The sequence below is a fragment of the Chiloscyllium plagiosum genome, chromosome 4 (genome assembly GCF_004010195.1).
Source record: "Chiloscyllium plagiosum isolate BGI_BamShark_2017 chromosome 4, ASM401019v2, whole genome shotgun sequence".
Classification (NCBI taxonomy): Eukaryota; Metazoa; Chordata; class Chondrichthyes; order Orectolobiformes; family Hemiscylliidae; genus Chiloscyllium; species Chiloscyllium plagiosum.
The window spans coordinates 85,153,161-85,176,376 of NC_057713.1; the positions used below are offsets into that span (position 1 = coordinate 85,153,161).

The 23,216-nt window shown below is 40.2% G+C and overlaps 1 long non-coding RNA gene across 1 annotated transcript in view; it reads left to right on the forward strand.

The window, feature by feature from the left end:
- The first annotated feature begins 3,622 nt into the window (after positions 1 to 3,622).
- The window catches only part of LOC122549576, a 48,547-nt gene continuing 28,953 nt past the window's right edge, over positions 3,623 to 23,216 (forward strand). Inside the window, exons 1-3 of the long non-coding RNA XR_006311587.1 lie at positions 3,623 to 3,658; positions 4,106 to 4,291; positions 6,274 to 6,413. This is a non-coding gene — a long non-coding RNA (uncharacterized LOC122549576). The remainder of the gene's footprint in view (positions 3,659 to 4,105; positions 4,292 to 6,273; positions 6,414 to 23,216) is intronic.

Consider the following 23,216-nt stretch of genomic DNA (forward strand, 5'->3'; position numbering starts at 1 on the left):
AGCTGCAACATAACCTCCTGACTCATATACTCAATGCAATGAACAATAAAGGAAAGCATACCAAATCCCTTCTTCACTATTTTATCTACCTGTGACTCTACTTTCAAGGAACTATGAACCTGCACTCCAAAATCTCTTTGTTCAGCAACACTCCCCAGCACCTTACCATTAAGTGTACAGGTCCTGCTATGATTTGCCTTTCTGAAATGGAGCACTCATATTTATTTAAATTAAACTCCATCTGCCACTTCTTGACCCATTGGCCCATCTGATCAAGGTCCTGTTGCACTCTAACCTAATTTGTAGTCCGGTACACCTCCAATTTTGGTATCATTTGCAAACTTACTAACTATACCTCCTATGTTCACATCCAGAACACTTCTATAAATGATGAAAAGCAGTGGAACCACTACCAATCCTTGTGGCACATCACTAGTCACAGGGCTTCAATCTGAAAAGCAACCCTCCACCACCACCCTCTGCCTTCTACCTTCAAGCCAGTTCTGTATCTAAATGGCTAGCTTTCCCTGTATTCTATGTGATCTAACCTTGCTAACCAGTCTACCATGAGGAACCTTTTCGGATGCCTTACTGAAGTCCATATAGATTACATTCTCTGCTCTGCCTCATCAATCCCCTTCATTCCTTCTTCAAAAACCTCAGTCAAGTTAGTGATACATGTTTTCCAACACACAAAGCCATATTGCCTATCCTGAATCAGTCCTTACCTTTCCAAATACATGTAAATCCTGTTCCTCAGGATTCCTTCCAAAAACCTGCACAGCACCGATGTCAGGCTCACCGGTCTATAGTTCCCTGGCATTTCCTTACAGCCTTTCTTAAATAATGGCACTACATTAGCCAACCTCTAGTCTTCCAGCACCTCACCTGTGACTATTGATGAGACAAATACCTCAGCAAGGGGCCCAGCAATCACTTCCCTAACTTCCCAGAGTTCCACAGTATACCTGATCAGGTCCTGGAGATTTATGCACCTGTATGGGTTTTAATACATCCAGTGCCTCCACCTCTGTAATTTGGTCATCTTTCAAGTTGTCACCACCTATTTCCTCACATTCTATACCTTCCATGTCCTTCTCCACAGTAAACACTGATGCAAAATACTCATTTAGTATTTTCCCTATCTCCTGTGGTTCCACACATAGGCTGCTTTCTGGTCTTTACGGGGCCCTATTCTCTCCCTAGTTACCCTTTTGTCCTTAATGTACTTATAAAATCTCTTTGGATTCTGCTTAACCCTATTTGCCAAAGCTATCTCATGTCCCCTTTTTGCCCTCCTGATTTACCTCTTAAGTATACTCCTACTGCCTTTATACCCTTTTAAGAGTTCACTCGATCTCTGCTGTCTAAATCTGATGTATGCTTTCTTCTTTTTCTTGATCGAAACCTCAATTTCTCTAGTCATCCAGCATTGTGATTTCAAACAAACCTGTTGGACTATAACCTGGTTTCATGTGACTTCTGTTTTTAAAACATAATACTGCTATTTATAGAAGAATTTTATGTTACATTATATAACGTCTAGCAATTCACATTATAACTGGTAACATAACTAATTAATTGCAGAATAGATAAAATAACTATATTGTTTCTCAATCAATGGCAATATAAATGAAGTGGTCATTTTAAGAGACATGCCCCTTTAAGTACCTCAACATGCAGATGTGCCAGATACCTGGATTATATCACAAAGCCTAAGGTAACTCTGCATGGTAACACCCTCAGCAAAGTTTGTGCCTAGAGTTTATTCTGTATGAACTAATTTAGCTGTAATAAAACATACCAGAGACCTTTCAGTGAATAGGATCCACATATTTCATTTCTATTATATTTAGATAGCACAGGTTCACACAGGGAAAACAATCTTAGAACATGTTTACAGAGTATAATTTTATTTAATTTCTTCACCACACTGTAGTTGTTTCATTTTTAACCCCCATATGCTGCAGCATGACAGATCATTGATAGGAAAGTTGACCTCTGTTTAAGGTGGTATCTGGGTTTGTAGGCTGTGGGGAAGAGAGAAACAGGGTATTTGGAAGTGAGAGCAAGGAGGGTGACCCTTAGCAGCCTCCAGTCCTTAATCTTTCACAAATTAGCACAGATCAAAGGACCCCTACATCCCACAAACTGACAGTCTGCCCGCAATAGTTTACCAGTTGGGTAGATTGACTCTTTCTCATTTTGCCTTGAGCTAAAATAATTGCAACCCAAGTGGGATGAAATGCATAAGTGGTCATTAAGTGGTCTCCATCGACGGTGGGGTGGGAAAAATGAGCTTGTGTTTTCCTACTCTGAATTAGTGTGGGGTTGGTCAAGTGACAGAGTTCTTATCTGTCACCATCTCATCAAATTCACTTCATTCCCCACCTCGAAGTCTCAAAGACTCTATCTGAGTTCTCTAGTTACAGGATCATTTTTTTCTAAAACTGGATTTATCATTAAACAATTCTTAAAAACCAAGTAAGATTTCCAGGAACCGATTGCAATATTAATTCTTACCACAATTTAGTCTGATGGGAATATTCCTATTACTGTTGATACTAGATCCAAAACTCAGGCAATTAAGTCAAATCAAATTGATACCATGTATATAAACTGGGATTCTATTATAATTCAAATACCAAAACAAACTTGAATTGAATGTTGACAGGCAGCTCATTGGGACAATCCAAGACAGAACAATATGAATTCTGTCTTAGTTACAATCACTTTATTCCCTGTTTTCTGAATAGGGGATTCAACTATTTCACTATGGGTGAGCATGAGTCATTGCCAGCTCATTTGTAGAGTAGGCCAGCAATGTACAAGATTACCTTGACTTATTGGGTTGTGTTGATTCTGAACTAAAATGCGTTTATAAGTGATCCATCTGCTCTTTGTCACAGTTCACTGCAAATAAGCAAATCTACAGTATTGCAGAAAATGTCTGTTGCCCAACTATTTGGTGTTAAATAATGTGACCATATTAAGAAAAGTGTAAATTCATTACATTAGAATCTAGTAGAATCCATGATGTTAACCTGTGTGCAATTCAATATTTGCTGCTTAGTTGTGATTTGACATCATTTAATACATAATATTTTGCATTATGGTTTTCTAAAGTTTCTGCTCTTGGCTTTAAATTCTAATTTTATAGTAAAAAGAAAGAAGACTTGCATTTATTCTTTTTGTAAATCACTGGATGTCTGAGAGCATCTTACAGCCAATGAAGTAGATGTAAAATGCTGTCATTGCATGTAGGACGTAATTTTAAAACGTACATGTCTGAGAGGGCTAGCAAATGACTAGAATCTCAGGATTATGTAAATTTTGTGAGATATTTTGTGCAAATCTTTATAAATTGTTGTATGAATAAATTTCTTCCTCAACGCAATGCAAGGAAGAAAAACTGAGAAGCCCAGAGTTGCTGCAGTTACCTTGTACTGACACCATCTATAATAGCACGAAAGCCAAAAAGAATAATATATTTATGGTCCCTTGATCAGAATGGACTGGACCTGTGATGTTCCGATATTGGATTTTGGACCTTGTTCGAAGTAAATAAACTGTAGTGAAAGAATAGACGTCGGTGTCCTTCAAGTTAGTCAGTTAATCAAGAGGACGGCAACCGCTTTAACATTGGCTCCATTTTCAGGTGAGTATGTTTTTTAAATGTGTGGATTGTGGACTGCAGACATCCCTTTTAGCTTGCATTTAAAATTTTTATTTCTGAAACACAGCTGATCTGGCAGGTTGGTGCCGCTCAAATTTCCATGGGTCCCTTGCAATAGATGCTATAAGGCCGGTCAAAGCATACTTTGATGGCCGATCTAAGACCTGTTTCTGCGCTGAACCCTTGCCCAGCTGCTGATAAAATTTGAAATGTTAATTCTGATTTTCCCGCTCCACAGATAGCGCCAGACCTGCTAAGTTTGTCCAGCATCCTCTGTGTTTATTGTTTCTATGATTGCCTACAACAATAAGAGAGATGGAAAAAAAAAACAAAAGACTGTGGGTACTGGAAATCAGAAACAAAAATAACAATTCTGTTCTGAAGAAGAGTCACTGGACCTGAAATATTAACTCTGCTTTCTCTCCACAGATGCTAGCCAACCTGCTACCTTTTCCCAGCAATTTCTTTTGTTGTATTAAGAGCAATGGCATGCTTTCAGTACATAATGGGTACTTACATGCTTCTTGCTAAATTGAGACATTGAAGAACATTTTCTCCTGTTCAGCTCTGGAGAAAAAAAGGAACATCAAATTTATATGGCGTAATATCTGCTCGGTGTCAGTTAGTTTGAAATCTGATTCCTTAGCATCCCTGGATTTATATTCTATGCACATGATATTTAGAACTGCCATCCTGCAACTTTAAACCTGTGGAAAACATCATACAGAAAGCCCAATGCTATAAATACCTGGTTAAATTGAATGATGGTTTGTTTGAGGTAGATGATTTGAGATAATATTTTTATTTCCCTTCCTCCATCTAAATGAATTCAAGTCCCATCTCTGCAAATTCACCTTTCCCATTACCCCCTGAACTATTGGACTTATCCTTATTCACCGTATTGCCTTGAACACACAATTCTAGCCACAACCTTGAGGGGTCTTCCTATCTTTCAACCCCTCACCACAATTACAGACTAGACACCTGCACTGATAGCTCCATACAGCAATCAAAGTCCCACTCACTTCATTGACACTTAACTTCCAAGGGACTGATGTTACTTTATGTTCTTATTTACCTTTTGTTTAATAAGTTTACACACCCCTTTGAGTCTTCACCATCTCACAAATACTGAGATGTGACCTCTCTAAATCATCTGCGCCCTGTTCAGAACATCTGAGTGCAGGCTGGGACACAGGATTTAATGGGTTTGAATAGCTACGGTGGGGAAATGAATGATTGAATTTTCCTGCCCTCTAGTGGCAGGCCTGGAGGTGGGTAGACCAGATTGTGAGGGTTCCCTGACACATTCTTGGTGCTGGGGATGTAAATTGACAGATTGACAGTTTGCTGATTGTAGCTGGACATCAAACTTGCATTCTTAAAGGTGTTGGGTTGGCATGGGTTTTGGATTTTTTGGGGCAGCAGAGTGACTCCCTGCTGTATGCAGATTTTGTAAGTTTACTGGAAGCAAACCCCCCCCTCAATATCACCCCACCCCCACCCCTCCCCCATTCCCCATGCCCAGTTTAGGTGGTGGACCATAAGAGCTTGAGATCTAGGTTGCAACAAAAGCAATGGCAGCCCACAGTCTATCTATAATAAAAGTGTGAGCATAGAGGAAGCCAATTAGGAGAGCCCCTCTGTGACTGTTGCTCCATTTGGTCTTGTAATCAGAGTCCAGAAGCTTATGGAATAATCCTTCCTGATAAATTTGTGAACAATCAATACTTTTGGATAGTTACAAACTTGTGGTCTGATTATAGTGAGGTCCTCTAATGTCTTTTGAAACTCCAGAGTGAGAATTGTGCCTGATGAGAGTGCAGCATGAAACAAGAGGCTATTAAACCCTTTAAAGCCCCATTCTCCTTGGGCACAGATTGGTTTTAAATAAGCATACAAATTTCCCTGGATTCCTCTGCAGTTCCATTTTTTTCAAAGTCGTCCTCAGCATCTACGTCTTTAACCTTACCTCTTATTGCTGCTTTAATGTTCTATACCCAATTTTCATCTGAATCACACTTTGTAAAGCAAATGACCCCGGGACATTTTACTACGTTAAAGTCACTGGTACAAATATGAGCTGCTGTTCACTTTTACTAAAATTAAATGGAACCAGTAACCAAACATACAAATCTCATTGCAGTTGGTCAATGAATGGAGGTGAAACAGTCATGTAGACATGTGCCTGTTACAACATCGCTCTATAGCACATCTGCAATCTAATGCTGACAGTAAATTAATTGTTTATCAGAAGGTAATTGTTTTATACCTTGCATTAATCGCTTGTAGCTCAGGATGTTGTTGCTCTGACTTTGGACAAGTCCAGAAATGATAAATTAGGCTTCAACTGGGAGTAGCTAATGTTCCTAGCCATGACCTGCCTCCCATTCACATCAATTCTTTCACCAACATGATGCTACCACTTCACAGATTGTACAATAAAACCTTTGACCTCTTCTGATCTCTGCTGATCTCATCAAAAGCACCTCAGTTAACTCTGGTCTGATAAAAATCCCATCATTCACTTACGTCTTTTTCATGTTAAGTGTTTTACAATCCATTTTCATTCTTCCCTTTTTTTGTTTTATTATTAGGGTAAGAAATAAGCCAGAGCATTTTGACTTTAAGGTCAGGCTGAAAAGGACAGCAGTGCACAGATTAATGGATGGCTGAAAAGACACAAAGGTCCCTGCCATGACGAGAGACCTCAGCCTTGAGGTCGCTTAGCTCAAAGGTGGGTCAGGGTAATCTGCTGTAATGAACTAAGGGCTTAAGACTTTCTCTGAATTGGATAAAAGCGGCCTACCGCTGCATGTTTCTTTGGCTAAATGTTTTGCAGTTCCCACAGGGAAGAATGGTTTCTGAGGTAAATTGTTAACTGCTAATTGTGAGCAAAGCCGTATTAATTGGACATGCTTTTAAGTGGCTGCCTGTAGCATTGTATTTGTAAATAAGGAAAGAAAATCATATATCCTCGATCAATTTGCAGCTGGTTATGAAAATCTATAATCAACTTTTTATGATCTGCTCACAATGTTTAAAGTGAACCTTTGAAAATCTCCTGTTTGATTGAAGATGTTAAGAATGTTTGAAATCTGGTATCTCTGGCCTCGAGTGGAAGCCCAGCATGGTCTGGGTTGAAAGGATTATTATTCTGAACTCTAATTCCCTATTTTTCTAACTTATTGCTGGACTTTTTTTTATTTCTTTTATCTTTCTAATTTTTTTCCCCCTAAAAACTTGTATTTAAAAATCTGTACCTGGGTACCTTGGTACCTAAGATGGCACCATAAGTAGCGACTTATAAACTTATAAACTTTTCACTGTATGCATGCTAATTCTAACTCTAATTCTAATTCTAACATGTGTTCACACACAAGGACAAGAGAGAATTGTCAAGGGGTTTAGTGTTTCACGGCTCTTGCTTCAACCCAATGAGATGGCAGAGGGCATACAATTAGGTTGGGTTACTTTACCACCACAGTAACTCTGGCACCACTATTAGATCCATTCTGTTGCCCAAAGCAACAGCATGACTTTTATCAGCAAAGGAACAGAACAAAAGTGCTCCTCGTCTGGGTTATGGCAAAGGTGTCTACATACGTGAATGCCGCCATAGAATTACTAAGCTTTGATTTTCTCTCACACCACATTACTGTACCTGGCTACCTGGCCAGATTAGATTAGATTAGATTCCCTACAGTATGCAAACAGGCCCTTCGGCTCAACAAGTCCACACCGACTCTCAGAAGAGTAACCCACCCAGACCCATTTCCTTCTGACTAATGCATCTAACACCGTGGGCAATTTGGCTAGGCCAATTCACCTTACCTGTACATCTTTTTGGATTGTGGGAGGAAACCGGAGCACCCGGAGGAAACCCACGCAGACACGGGGAGAATGTGCAAACTCCACACAGACAGCCGCCTAAGGCTGGGATCGAACCTGAGACACTGGTGCTGTGAGGCAGCAGTGCTAACCACTGAGCCATCGTGCTACCCAATATTGAAGTCTCAATCTAGTTGAGCTACATCAGGATGTCTGATTACTCCAAACCCTCCACCCCAGTCCACTTGCTAAACCTAAACATGATTAGACCTTGAAATTCATGGGACCTCCTCTGTCAGACCATGTGGTGTCTACTGGTTGGTCAGCAAAACATTAAAATTAACCCTCTTGAATGTTGATACCTTGTCCATAAACTTCATTTGAGGCATCTAGCTCCGGGCTTTCATATTAATTACTTTTGCTATAATCTGCCATAATACATAGATGGGGGACAGGTCTTACTCCATCTGACATCTGTGTCTGGCATGTGCTCTGCTAATCCCCATGTTCAAACATGGAGGGCCAGTAAGAAACACAAGGGAGAGGAGGAGTTTGACAGCAGTGAGGCAGATGAGCTGAAGTAGAGATGGTTGATGTAATAAATTAGTCTCTGTGATAGAACAGATATTTTGTCAGAACTCATATCAGTGTTAGTTCAAAGTTAGTTCAAAGTTGTGAAAGCTGTATCCATCTGACCAGAGGGAGGAATGGAGTTGGCACGCAGGGAATACAAATTGCAGCTGGAACCAATGACAATGGCTTGTATCTTTCCTCTGTTTAGTTGATGGAGATTTACGCTTATCCAATATCGAATGGCACAGACCAAGTGACAACTCTGAGTTAGTGGAGGGATTGAGAGTTAGGTTCATATCTGTGAGTTTGGTTGGCATGGCTCATATCCCCATTTAGTAATTGGTCCTTTCATGGTAGGATCTCAGAACCAATTGCATGTTAGAACAACAATGTTGATCATTTTTTTCTCATTGATTCAGTGATACCTATCAAGTATTTAGGTATGAGGCAAAACAAATCTGATATTTGCAATACCTTGACAGTATGCTATCCCAGCAAAACCAAAATGAGGAAATCACACTAATGTTTGATGCTGATGATGGATTCTACTTTGCATTGCCTCGCTGCTAACTTATTCCTTCTCTCCTCTTACTGCTCAAGCATTTCACTCTGCTTTAGGCCTTTACCACTGCTAAATGCTTGCTGAGAAAACGGTCCTCCTATTCTGTCATGGAACCTCAAGACCCTCATGTAATGGTGAATACTACTTCAGATATCATAAAAATAAAGTCAGGTATGGAGTATTCTTTTACTCGTTCATGGGATATCTGCATTTAATAACTGTCCCTAATTGCCTTAGTGAAGATGGTGGTGAAGGTGCGTTCTTGAACTGCTGAAGTTCTTTGGGTGTAGGGACATCCACAAGGGAGGGAGTTGCAAGATTTTGACCCAGTGATAGATTGGTTCCACGTTAGGATGGTGTGTGACTTGCACAAGATGGTATGTTATGTTGACTGATCAGAGCTCCAAAGTACTGTGAATGCTATTTAACTTTTACTTCCAATTTTAAATTCCTTGTTTTAAGAGAACTAATATTGACAAAATGAGACTGCAGATGCAAAATCATGACTTGGATGTGCCAGTGTTGGACTGTGGTGGGCAAAGTTAAAAATTACACAACACCAGGTTATAGTCCAGCAGGTTTATTTGGAAACACTAGCATTTGGAGCTTTCACCTGATGAAGAAGCAGTGCTTCGAAAGCTAGTACTTCCAAATAAACCTGTTGAACTATAACCTGGTGTTGTGTAATTTTTAACGATGTAAAACCAGTCATTGTCTGGCAAAGACCTGTATGGGATTCATAGAATGTTACGCCCATAAAATTTCAGAGAAATGTCAAACAGAGAGAGAAATGTAACAGGGACTGATAATGAGTGAGCTGATTACATCCTCCCTCAACAGAAAACCAACATTTTCAAACATTGTTTTTTGAGTTTTGCCCTTCTGAGAACATACAAAAAAAGAATTAAAGCTGAATACAAGCTGGCCTATATGTGATGATGAGGGGAGGTGCGTTAATGGGAAGGTGTACTGGTGAACTGAAATGCCCACGTGTTCTAGCTTGGGTTTGAGCTCTAGTGTGCTATGGCAGTCACAGACAAACAACCGTCCAATAGCTTTGCATTGCAACTAAATGTATTCTTTCACTCTGAATGCTGTAAACAGTTAACCAGCCAGAAAGAAACAGGACAAGGAGGATACCCTTGCCCTGAGTACTGGTCACCCATGGACAGAAAGCCTTTAGCTAACTGAAAACCTGGAATCCAAAATTGACTATTCAATGATCAATGTTTCACTATGTACTCTTCATGAACAACTCTGAGAAACTGACCCTCATATTATATTCTTGGACTCAAGAATATAGTCAATGTGTATGTGTCATTATTACTTCTTGAATTTAATAACTAAAAGACACAACAAAAACCTAGTTAAATTGGCTCCTGTAAAATTTAAATTTGTTTGGTCTGAGAGAAAGCCATCAACCAGGGAAGGGCCTTTTTTGAAAATTGACCTTGCTGTAATCAATCAAGGGCATGGGTGAATAAAAAAAAGTGGCCAGTTTCTCACCATTAATGATTTGTTGTATCTGTCTGGAGACATGATAACTTGAGAAAGAACCCCAGGGATTTGGTGGTGACAGGTATTCCTATCCATCTTCTGCCTTTATCATGCTGGTGGCAGAAGTCATGAATTTGGAAGGTGCTGTTGATAGAAGCTTTCTGAGCTGCTGCAGTATATCTTGTAGATGATGCACACTGGCTAGACAATGTGTCAGTGTTGGAGGGAGTGAATTTTGAAGATATTGGGTGGAATGCCAGTCAAGTGGGCAATCAAGTTTGCCAAATGATAAACCAGGGAAGAATGTTTTTATCTGGAAGAATATGTCAAAAACACATATTGGCACAAATGGAAGCAAACTCAAATCTGTAAGAGTTATGAACAAGAGGCAGCTACATAAAATCAAGGATTAGTTAGCAAAGCATTGGATTTTTAAATTCATTCAGTCATTGGATGTGAGCATGACTGGCTAGGCCAGCATTAAGTGCCCAGCGGCCATGGAGGAGTCAACCACATTGCTGTGGGTCTGCAGTCAGGTCACTCCATCAGTTGCCTTCCCTAGAGGATATCAGTGAACCAGATGGACCTTTCAACAATGGTTGCATCATTAGACGATTAATTTTAGGTTTTTATTAGATTCAAATTCATTTGAGGTCTGTTATGGCAGGATTTGAACCTGGGTCCCTGGAATATTACTTGGGTCTCTGGGTTAATAGTCAAGCACCTTTGTCTTCCCTTTCACGTGTGTGCTAGTGTGACGTTTTGATTATGTTGCAAGAGTATTTAATCACTTGCAGTTGAAATTTAGGTTGATAACATCAATGTACTAAACAACTTACACATCTTACATTGCTAAGTCTGTTATTTCTCAGTTAGTGCCAGTTACTATGTAATGCTTTACTATAAATGTGAAACCAACCACTCACTTCCCTCTGCTCCATGATCAATGCAAAGGGACTTTTGCAATTCCAGATTAAAAGAATTCCAGGTTGTGTAGAGCTCAGAGAGATGCATTACGAAGTGAAGTAGGCTGAATGAATCTTTTGGTGAAATCTTTGCCTGCTAGTTTTACAAGTTATGCACATAGTAATGTGGTTATGCTATTAGACTAATAATCTCGAGAACTGAACTGATTATCCACAAATTTAAACTCAAATCCCATCATAGTTCCTGGGGAGTATAAATTCAATTAACTAAATAAAACCTGGAATTTAAATTAACAAATGAATATCAGTAATTGATTTGATTTATTGTGTCACATGTACTGAGATATAGTGAAAATGATTGTATTGCTTGCTAACTAGACAATTCATACTTACATATGTACATTAAGATAAAAGGACAAAAGGCAGAATATGTTACAGCTACAGAGAAGGTACAGAGGAACATCAAGTCTAATATGCAGGAAGTCTGTTCATAAGTCAGATAACAGTAGGGAAGGAGGTATTCTTAAATCTGTTGGTACATGCCTGTAGGAGGAATTTTCTCATTTTGATACTAAGTCCACAAGTCGGAGAATTTCCGGAAGTGAATCACAGGGCCTACTTTGATTAGAGAGCTCGCTGGATTGTCTGGCAATCAGCCGGCTGATTGGCTACCAGTAGCTTTTTGCCAGAGCGAGGACCCTGGATGAGGATGACCCACTTGTCTAGAGGTGTTGGCCAATCATCATTGGTCAGCTCTGAACCCGGATAATGTGATGATGAAGGTCTTGTTTGTAACCAGGACAATGATATCTTCCCCCAGACTCCCAAGGTGGAAGGTTGTTGATGGAGAAAGTAAGCGTTGCTTGAGTAGGTGTTTCCGGGGTTCGAGTCATGGGGGGACAAGTGTTGTGAGGTTGGAAGGTGGCTCACAATAACTATTCCCACCTCCATTCCAGTCCCTTGGTTTTGCATAGATTAGCACAGATTGAGGGACCCCTCCCTGTCCATGCACTGCACCTTTGCCGACCACCAACCCCACCAAACTGACAGCTGCCCACATTTGGTAACCAGTGAGGTACACCAACATTTTTTTGTCTTGACTGGAGCTGAAAATTTGCTGTAAATGGTCATTATTTGACCACTTAGTGGGCGGCACGGTGGCACAGTGGTTAGCACAGTGCCTGAGACCTGGGTTCAATTCCCGCCTCAGGCGACTGACTGTGTGGAGTTTGCACATTCTCCCCGTGTCTGCGTGGGTTTCCTCCGGGTGCTCCGGTTTCCTCCCACAGTCCAAAGATGTGCAGGTCAGGTGAATTTGCCATGCTAAATTGCCCATAGTGTTAGGTGAAGGGATAAATGTAGGGGAATGGGTGGGTTGCGCTTCGGCGGGTCGGTGTGGACTTGTTGGGCCGAAGGGCCTGCTTCCACACTGTAATGTAATCTAATCTAAAAAAAAATCTAATCACTGGAGTACCTCAATTGGTGACAGCACATTAGCTTAGGCCTTCTCACCCAGAACTTAATCATAGCAAGATGGGATGGCGATGGTGTTCTGATCCACCAAACTCCAACCTAATGGTACACATACCACCTCCATGCTTGCTGCCTGGACCCGAAAGATTGGGTCCTATGAAACCACCAAATTGTGACAAAAAATCCATCTGGTTCACTAAAGTCATTTCTGGAGGAAAGTCTGCCATCCCTTACTCAGGTTGGTCACAATGTACCCCTACAACTACAGCAATGTTGTTGATTCTAAATTACAGTCTGAAATAGTTAGTAGGGATGGGTAATAAATGCTGGCCTTGCCAGCATTGCCCTGATGCTGTAAATTGTGCATACAATAATGCAATCAATCACTGCTAATAACAGTATCCCAGCTGTAGTGACCTTGATTAGTATTGATTTTTAAGATATTTGCAGTATTGATCATAGTACTGGAAGTAGCAAATGGGTTGTAGGGTTATGAGACCATGTGGTCAGGCACCAGCTTCTGGCTGCACTTAAAATGTCACTACCTCAAAAAAGTATCCCATGGCATGGAAAGGCTTGTTTGAGACGGGAATGCTGGATGTCAAGCCAAGTGAAGGGACAGGAGAACGGTTCCTGTCTGTCATTAGCTTTATTCATTCATGTGACATGGACCTCACTGGCTGGGCTAGCATTTATTGCCCATCGCTAGTTGTCCGTGAGAAGGTGGTGGTGAGCTGCCTTCTTGAACTGCTGAAGTCCATGAGTTTTAGATACACCCACACTGCCATTAGGGAGGGATTCCAGAAATTTGACTCAGTGATAGTGAAGGAACAATGATATATTTCCAAATCAGGATGATTTGTAGCTTGGAAGAGGACTTGTTCTTCTAGGTGGTAGTAATTGTGGGTTTTAGTAGGTGCTTTCTAAGGAACCTTGGTGAATTTCTGTAGCATATTTTGAAGACAGCACAAACTACAACTATTGAATATCAGTAATGGAGGGAGTGAATATTTGTGGATATGGTGCCAATCTAGCAGGTACTTTGAGTTGGGTGGTGTCAGACTTATTGAGTGTTGTTGGAGTTGTACACCTGCTGGAAAGTGGGAATTTTCTATTAGATATCTGTAATATGTTGGTTCACACCTTCATTTCTGATAATTAAGAGCCACTAGCAATTTGAGAATTGGCTCTGCATTATTCCTGCAGAATGAGTACGTACAAAATGCCCTGGCCCAAGCAAAGCCATAGATCCTGTCATAGACATACAAAAAAAGTCAGATTTTTCCATTTCCTGCACCCACCATCCTGTGGTTTCTAACTTCCAATTTTATGCCAGTTCAGATGGGGGCTCATTGCAACTGGATTGAGACTTTCCAGATTCATTTCATGCAGGAAATCTACAGCTGTCTGGATGGAGAGAATTTCTTTCCATTAATTTGGGCTTGATTTGAACTCAGGTCATTGATTCAAGGCTGATACTTCACACACTGCACCATGTCAAACAAATTCCTGAACCTTCAAAGGCAGTTCTGTCAAATGTTTTTAAAGCTATAACTTACCCTTTGCAATATTACTGTCTGAATACTTAATGCAGTTATTTAACTTGCCTCTGTCTGTTGAAGTTACACAGTGTTCTATTTACTGCAGGTGCAGTAAATAATTAAGGATACAGCAACTCAGGATTTACAAAGGAAATAAATATTGGAAAAATTCCAATGCAGCTATTGATTAAGAATTTAAAAAGACTCAGCAGCAGGTCTCCGAGAGTCCTCTGGGGCTTACTAGATGAATTGCCTCAACTCAAGTGCCCTCACAACTGTACTGTGTACTTTCCCACAAATGCTCATTGATTAAACTGTAAAATAGGACACACATTATGATTTAGCAGTTCTCCAGCTGATGTTTTGCTCAGTGGAAAGTGAGTATTGGGTATGATGCTCAGTATGTTCCCATCCATTGTAGCAGGTAGAGATTTGTAGCTGGAGGGGATGGTGACATACAGACAACAGACCCAAATCTCTGGTGCATGCTCCTGGTGAATGAAGCTTTGTGCCAAGTGTACAAATTCCCCCAAACATTATAAAGGCAGAATGTCTCATTTTAGAGGAGCATAAACACTGTAAATACAATTACATTTGATGCACTTGAAAGAAGATTTAACCTTTGACATATATAATTTATTTGATTAAAATCCAAGTAGAAACAATTTCTGTACCACCTTTTTGAATTGGCTTGTTAGGTTTAATACTTTTCAGTTGGTGGTGCTACCAATAACAAATGTATTATGATGTTTTTAAGAAATATATTTGTTTGCTGTGTTTACAAAAATAATCACCATTCAAAATAAAATGGACTAAGGACCATCATAAGCAACATTTTGCAGTGCAGTTTGAACCCATTTGCAATGTCTAATGATAGTACAATCATCAAGAAAGTTGTCATTGTCTTTTCACAATAGAGATCCACCCTTCTCAAGATAGCATTATTGAACTAATTCCTTCAAGAGAAGCATGTGACTATTCAGTGATTTCAATATAGAAAATGTCCCAAGGAGCTCTGCTGAGATTGAAAAGGTATAAATTGTGGGGGACAGGACCAAAATATTTTATAAAAAGAGTCAGATTTAAGCTGACTTTTAAATGTCAAAGGAACAGTGAGGTATTTGGGTTAGGATTTCCACAGAATAGAATTGAGGTAAGGTGAAATCTTGCAGACTGAGGGAAGGGAGGTACAGTCTGTTCTTCTATAACGCGGTAGTTGCGTTCTTGTACATCCTTGCATTATAGAAAATCGCACGGTAGAAATATAGGGGCCTATGGGAAAAACAGGGTTGGGGTGGGCCCCCAAAAATATCAGTAATAATTGAATCAAAAATAGTAGTTAGCTTAATACAAATGATAGCACGGTCTAAGTAAATGTTGAAATTAAATATTTTAATGGAATAATACAATAAATTTAACACTTTATTCATAACAAATATGGCAAGATTTGCAAAAAACAGGACTAAAAAATTACTAAGTACTGCACAAAAGGAGCAAGCTGACTGATCATGTGATGTTGACATGAGTCCAGACCTCAGTACACCGTGACACCTAGTGCCATGGATGGAATTGAATAATAGCCACAGGAGTTTTTAAAAAACATCATTCCCCAATTCACCAACTGCATTACAGCCAAATCATGTTGCGAAAGACAGGATAACAATCCATATAGTAAAGACCAGTGTTGGAGAAGAAGGAGATATGGGAAAGGACTTAAGACTCCTTCTTTAGAAATGCTGAGCTGTTTTCAATTCATTAGTCAAAGTGTTGGTGGAATTTTGGTCTGTGCGAATTGAATAAAATTTAAAAATGGATAAATAGAGTCATAGAGATGTGCAGCATGGAAGCAGACCTTACCTTGCTAACCAGTCTCTCATGGGGAACCTTGTTTGATGCCCTGCTGAAGACCATATAGATCATGTCTACTGCTCTGCCCTCATCAATCCTCTTTGTTACTTCAAAAAACTCAATTAAGTTTGTGACACATGATTTCTCATGCACAAAGCCATGTTGACTATCCCTAATCAATCCTTGCCTTTTCAAATGCATGTACATCCTGTCCCTCAGGATTCCCTGCAACAACTTGCCCACCACCGACATCAGGCTCACTGGTCAATAGTTCCCTGGCTTGTCCTTACCACCCTTCTTAAACAGTGACACCATGTTAGCCAACCTCTAGTCTTCCAAAACCTCACCTGTGACTATCGATGATACAAAAACCTCAGCAAAAGGTCTAGCAATCACTTCCCCAGCTTCCCACAGAGTTTCAGGGTACACCTGATCAGGTCCTGGGGATTTATTCACTTTTATGTGATTCAAGATATCCAGCACATCCTCCTCAGTAATATGGACATTTTTCAATATGTCACCATCTATTTCTCTACATTCTATACCTTCCATGTCCTTTTCCCAAGTAAACACTGATGCAAAATACCTATTTGGTATCTCTCCCATCTCCTGTGGTTCCACACAAAGGCCGCCTTGCTGATTTTTGAGGGGCCCTATTGTCTCCCTAGTTACCCTTTTGTCCTTAATGTATTTGTAAAAACCCTTTGGATTTCCTTAACTCTATTTGCCAAAACTATTTCATGTCCACTTTTTGCCCTCCTGATTTCCCTCTTAAATATACTTCTACTCCCTTTATTCTCTTCTAAGGATTCATTCGATCTGTCTTGTCTATACCTGACATATGCTTCCTTCTTTTTCTTAACCAAACCCTCAATTTCTTTACTCATCCCACATTCCCTACACCTACCAGCCTTTCCTTCCACCCTAACAAGGATATATTGTCTCTGGACTCTCGTTAGCTCATTTCTGCAGGCTTCCCGTTTTCCAGCCATCCCTTTACCTGCATAAGACAAGTAATAACAGCATAAGCAAAAGCAAATTAAAAATAAAGAAATAAATAATTTGGGTGAATGCTTCTGTTAAATTTGTGAATTTCTGCCCTTAAGCATTTCTACTCACTTTACAATTTTATTAAAAAGTAATTCTACTCAGGTAAATGAGTGATAAACAGGACACTACATGTATCATTATATTACATTCACACAAGAGCACTCACTCTGCAATGATTAGGCACTTTTACTTGTCTTTTAACTCACCTTCGAAAAGGGTGGTGCTGGAAAAGCATAGCAGGTCAAGCAGCATCCAAGGAACAAGAGAGTCGATGTTTCAGGTGAGGCCCCATCTATATTACCTTACCTGATATGGGGAAGGTTACACTACTGCAATCTTCATTGGATAAGTTTTTTAAAAATGCAACAAAAATTAAATTCAGGGTAAACATTTTCTCATTGTTGAGGACATATTCTATATAATATTTCTAATGAAGCAAAAAAAATGAGCTGAACAATGCAACTTGAGTTAAAACAATGAATTAACCACTTTGTGGCACGGTGGCTCAGTGGTTAGTACTGCTACTGCACAGCACCAGGGACCTGGGTTCAATTCCAGCCTTGGGTGACTGTCTGTGTGGAGTCTGCACATTCTCCCTGTGTTACCACGGGTTTCCTCCCACAGTCCAAAGATGTGCAGGTTAGGTGGATTGGCCATGCTAATTTGCCGATAGTGTTCAGGGATGCATAGGCTAGGGTGCATTAATCAATGGTAAATGTAGAGTAATAGTTTTGGGTCGGATACTCTTCAGAGGGTCAGTGTGGACTTGTTGGGCTGAATGGCCTGCTTCCACACTGTAGGGATTTTATGTATTCTAGTCTATGGATTGTTCAGCTCTACTTCCAATATGTGGAGATACTGCGGCACCATGAGTAAGTGTGCCTACCTCTCCAACATAAACTGTAGGTTCCAGGACTTGCTAACCAAGGAAGGTGTGTTCATTATGTGGCTAAAAAAGGCTGAGTGCCAACACATGCATTGTTAAGAATGAGAGAGATTCCTGGTCAACTATCTGCTGGTAAGAACATTGCACTATTTACATGACTATTCATGACTCCTGAATACAACATGCTGTAAAAGTGCACGTTACCACAGCAACTTTAATTACATAAGACCATAAGATATAGGAGCAGAATTAGGCCATTTGGCCCATTGAGTCTTCTCCACCATTTGATCATGACTGATACGTTTTTCAAAGCTATTCTCTTGCCTTTTTTCCACAACTCTTGGTCCCCTTACCAATCAACAATCTATCTTTGACTTAAATAAACTCAAAGACTTGGCCTCCACAGCCTTCTGCAGCAATGAGTTCCACAGATTTACCACTATCTGGCTGAAGAAATTCCTCCTTTCAGTTTTAAAGGGTCATCCCTTCAGTCTATGGCTATGGCCTTGAGTCCTAGTCTCTCCTACTAGTACAAGCACCTCCACATCCATCCTATCCAGGCTTCTCAGTATTCTTTTCAATATGAGCTCCCTCATCATTCTTAACTCCATCAAATACAGACCCAGAGTCCTCAACTGCTCCTCATATGACAAGTCTTTCATCTCCAGGATCTATCTTGTCAATTTATTCTGGACACGTTCCAATGCCAACATATATTTCCTTAGATACAGGGTCAAAACTGCTCACAATATTCCAAATATTGTCTGGGCAAAGCCTTATACAGCTTCAGCAGTGCATCTTTGCTACTGAATACTAGCCCACTTGAAGTGAATGCTAGCATTGTATTTGCCTTCCTAACTGCGAAATGAATCTGCATGCTAATTTTAAGAGAAACCTGAACTAGGACACTACGCCTTTTGTATGTCAGGTTACCAATAGTCTACACCTCTAATATTGCTACCAAAGTGCATGATGTCACGCTTTTCCACATTGTATTCCATCTGTCACTTCTTTGCCCACCCTCTAAGCCTGTCCAATCCTTCTGCAGTGTTTCTGCTTGCTCAATACTACCTGTCCCTCCACTTATCCTCGTGTCATTTGCAAACTTAGCAACAATGCACTCAGTTCCTTCATCCTGATCATTAATGTATAATGTGAATAGTTTTGGTCCCAACACTATCCCCTACAGACTCCAAAATCACTGGCTGTCATACTGAAAAGGACTTCTTTATCCCCACTCGTTGCTTTCTGGCAGTCAATAAATCCTGTATCCATGCCGATACATTGCACCTAACACCATGAATCTTTTTCTTTTTAGGCAGTGTCCTGTGCAGGACCTTGTCTAAAGCTTTCTAGAAATCTGCATAGATCAGATCCACTGGCACTTCTTTGTCTAACTTTCTCATTACCTACTCAAAAAATTTGAACAGATTTATCACCCATGACCTCCCCTTGACAAACCTCTGCTGACTCAGTCCTATTTTACCATGCACTTGCAGTACTCTCCAGTCTCATTGTTAATAATAGATTTGAAAATCTTGCCAACAACCAAAGTCAGAGTAACCAGATTACAGTTTCCTATCTTCTGTCTCCCTCCTTTCATAAACAGGGGTGTTACATCAGCTATTTTCCAATTCTCTGGGACTCTCTCTGACCCCAGTGTTTCTTGAAAAGTCACAACCAATCCCTTTCCAAACTCCTCAGCTATCTCTTTCAGAACTCTGGGGTGTAGTCCGACAGGTCTGATTGATTTATCCTTCTTCAGACCTTTCAACATCCCCAGCACGTTCTCTTTAGTGATGGCCACTACACTCACCTCTGCTCCCTGACTCTCTTGAAGTTCTGGTATGTTGCCAATGTCTTCCACAATTAAAACAGATGCAATTTCTTCATTCTCCATTACTACTTCTCCAGCCTCAATTTCTAATGGTCCAATGTCCATTTTTTTCCTCCCTCTTACATTTTTTTCTCCCTGTTACTGCTTTTTTAAATTATCCTGTCTTTTTTTAAAGGCTTCCCAAACCTCTGGCTTCCCATTAATCTTCACCACAGTATATGCTTTTTGTTTTGTTTTTATAGTATCCATGACTTCTCTTGCCAGCCATGATGTCTTATCCTCCCTTTAGCATATTTCTTCTTTGTTGGGATGAATTTCTGCTGTGCCTCTTGAATTACCCCCAGAAACTACTGCCATTGTTGCTGCACCAACTTCCCTGCCAGATTCCGCCTGAATTGCTGTGCTCTTCCAGCACCACTGATCCAGAATCTGGTTTCCAGCATCTGCAGTCATTGTTTTTACCTCGTTGATTTTATCCCCTTCTAATCAACTCTGGCCATCTTCTCCCTCATGTTTTTGTAGTCACTTTTATCCAATTGTAATACCATTACGTCTAATTCCAGTTTCTGCCTCCCAAACTGCAGAGTAAATTCTGTCATATTATGATCACTGTCCCCAGGAGTTCTTTCCCATTAAGCTCCCAAGTCAAATCTGCCTAATTACACATCACCAAATCCAGAATTGGCCATTCCCTAGTGGACTCTACCACAAGATGCTCCAAAAGCAATCATCTAATGGATATTCCACAAATTCCTTTGCTTGAGATCTGTTAACAACCTGATTTTCCCAGACCACCTGCATATTGAATTCCCCTAAGGTTGTTATAAAAGTGCCTTTTTTACATGCCTTTTCTATCTCCTGATTAATTTTCTTCTCCAGGCCTGTACACAACTCCCATTAGGGTCTTTTTTTATGCTTTTGCAGTTCCTCAACTCTACTTACATAGATGCTATGCTTTCCAACTTTATATCACTTCTTGTTATTGATTTAATTTCATTTCTTTCTAGCAAGGGAAGACTGCCCCCTGTCCATTTGCATGTCCTATAAATAGTATGTGCATCCTTGGATGTTTAATTCCCAGCCACCTCTCTGTGATTCCCACAACATTGTACCTGCCAATTTTAATCTGTAATACAAGCTCATTTACCTTGTTTCATATATTGCATACATTTAAGTACAACACCCTTAGTCCTGTATTGACTGTCCCCCCCCTTCTCATAGGTGGCCCCTTATCTGTTGCATCTGAAGTTAGATTTCTGACAACTTTTATTCGTTCTGTCCTCTTACTTGTTCTGGAAACTTCAATAATCTCTGCTAAGCCCTGCTCCCTTTAAATTTTTCCAGAGCTTTCCGTGTGATTGCACCCACCCTTACTATTTAGTTTAAAGTTCTATCCACAGCCTGAATGAACTCAAATTTCCTGACTGAACTTTAGCCCAGCAGCACCACTTTCAATATGAGCAACTTCTAGTCAGCAGTGGAGTGTAGGGATAATTGTAATAGCTTTGTTAAATTCCAATGAGGAGAGAAATGTCCAGAAATTTACAGTAGAAGAAGCAGAATAATGTCAAAAGTTGAGCTCATAACCCCTGATGTTAACCAGCTGGCTATTGTTCTAATGACAACAATGATCTTTTACCACTATGTTGTTGTCTCACAGAAATATTGCTGCTTTACATAATGATCTCTCTGTAATTTCTTGCTGCAATTGTACAGGGCCTTGGTGAGATCTCATCTGGAGGATTGGGTTCCTGATGACCAGGAGTCACAATCTAAGGATACAGGATGGCTATTTAGGATTCAGATGAGGAGAAATCTCTTCACCCAGAGAATGATGAGTTGATGGAATTTCTGCCTCTGAAAGAGGTTGAGGCCAAGACATTGAATGTTTTCGAGGAGGAGTTAGATATAGTTCTTAGGACTAAAGGGATCATATAGTAAGGGGAGAAAATGGGAGAGGATACTGAGTTGGCTGATCTGCTGTGATCATATTGAATAGCAGAGCAGGCTTGAAGGAATGAATGGTCTACTCCTGCTCCTACTTTTTTATGTTTCTACGATATGGCCTGATATTTCATCCCAAAAGTTTTCTTCTCATGGATTATTCTCCTGGACAAAAACAAAGGCTATTTTATTTTTACATTGCAATGTGCATTCCATTGTGGAATTTGCAAACATTCAAACTTTTATACCAGTGAATTGGCTCATTAGCAGCCTGAAAAGTGTCCGAGGACCAGTACTGCAGATGAATACTGGTCAGACTTTGAATATTCCCATGAACAGAATTGTTTTAAATGAAATCTTTTTGTTGAAAGATCATTTTGCTCCACTATTTTCGGTCTCATAAAGAGCTGCAAGAAAAATATATTTACACCTAAGTGGTGGAAAACATGGCCTGGTATACCATTCTGGCCTTCTGTCCAAACAGTGACTTTATGAGGAAATTACGTACAAATGTATGAATATACATAGTTGAAGCAGAAGAAGGCTAATTGGCCCCTCAAGTCTGCTCTACTATTCGGTAGATCATTGCAGATTTGATTGTGGCCTCTACTTCACATTCTCACCAGCCCTTGATAGCCATTAGCCCTTGTTAGTCAAAAATTGATCCGCCTTTGCCATGAAAATATTCAATGACCCTGCCTCTATTCTGAGTAAGAGTACCAAAAGCTCTTGATCCTCTGAGAGAAATGAGAGATCTTCATCTCTTATATTGTAATTTCTTATTTTTTAAAATTGTGACCCCTCATTCTAGATTGGCCAACCGGGCACCAAACCTCTGAGCAACCACCCTCTCATAGAGTTACAGAGCCATAGAGTCAAAAGGTATGGAAACAGATCTTTTGGTCCGACCATTTCATGCCGACCATGTTCCCAAACTAAACTAGTCCCACTTGACTGTGTTTGCTCCATATCCCTCCAAATCTTTCCTATTCATGTATTTATCCAAATAGTGACCCCAGGATCTTATAAAGATCATTTCAAAAAGAGCCCCTTTCATTCTTCTAAGTTCCGTTGGATACAGGCCCAATCTGTTCAACCATTGCTCATAAAATAACCATCATCATCTCAAAGAATTAGTCAAGCAAACCTTCTCTGAACTGCTTCCAATGCATTTGTTACCTTGTTTAGATTAGAAGGCCAAATCTATATACAGTATCTCAGACGTGGTGCTACCATTACCTGGTATAGCTCATGGAAGACATTCTTCTTTTATATTTCATTCCCCTTGCAATGAATGACAACAGCTGGAAATGTGTTGCTGGAAAAGCGCAGCAGGTCAGGCAGCATCCAGGGAACAGGAGAATCGACGTTTCGGGCATAAGCCCTTCTTCAGGAATGGGGAAGGTTTGTCCAGCAGGCTAAGATAAAAGGTAGGGAGGAGGGACTAGGGGGAGGGGCGTCGGAAATGTGATAGGTGGAAAGAGGTCAAGGTGAGGGTGATAGGTCAGACTGGGGTGGGGGCGGAGAGGTCGGGAAGAAAATTGCAGGTTAGGAAGGCGGTGCTGAATTCGA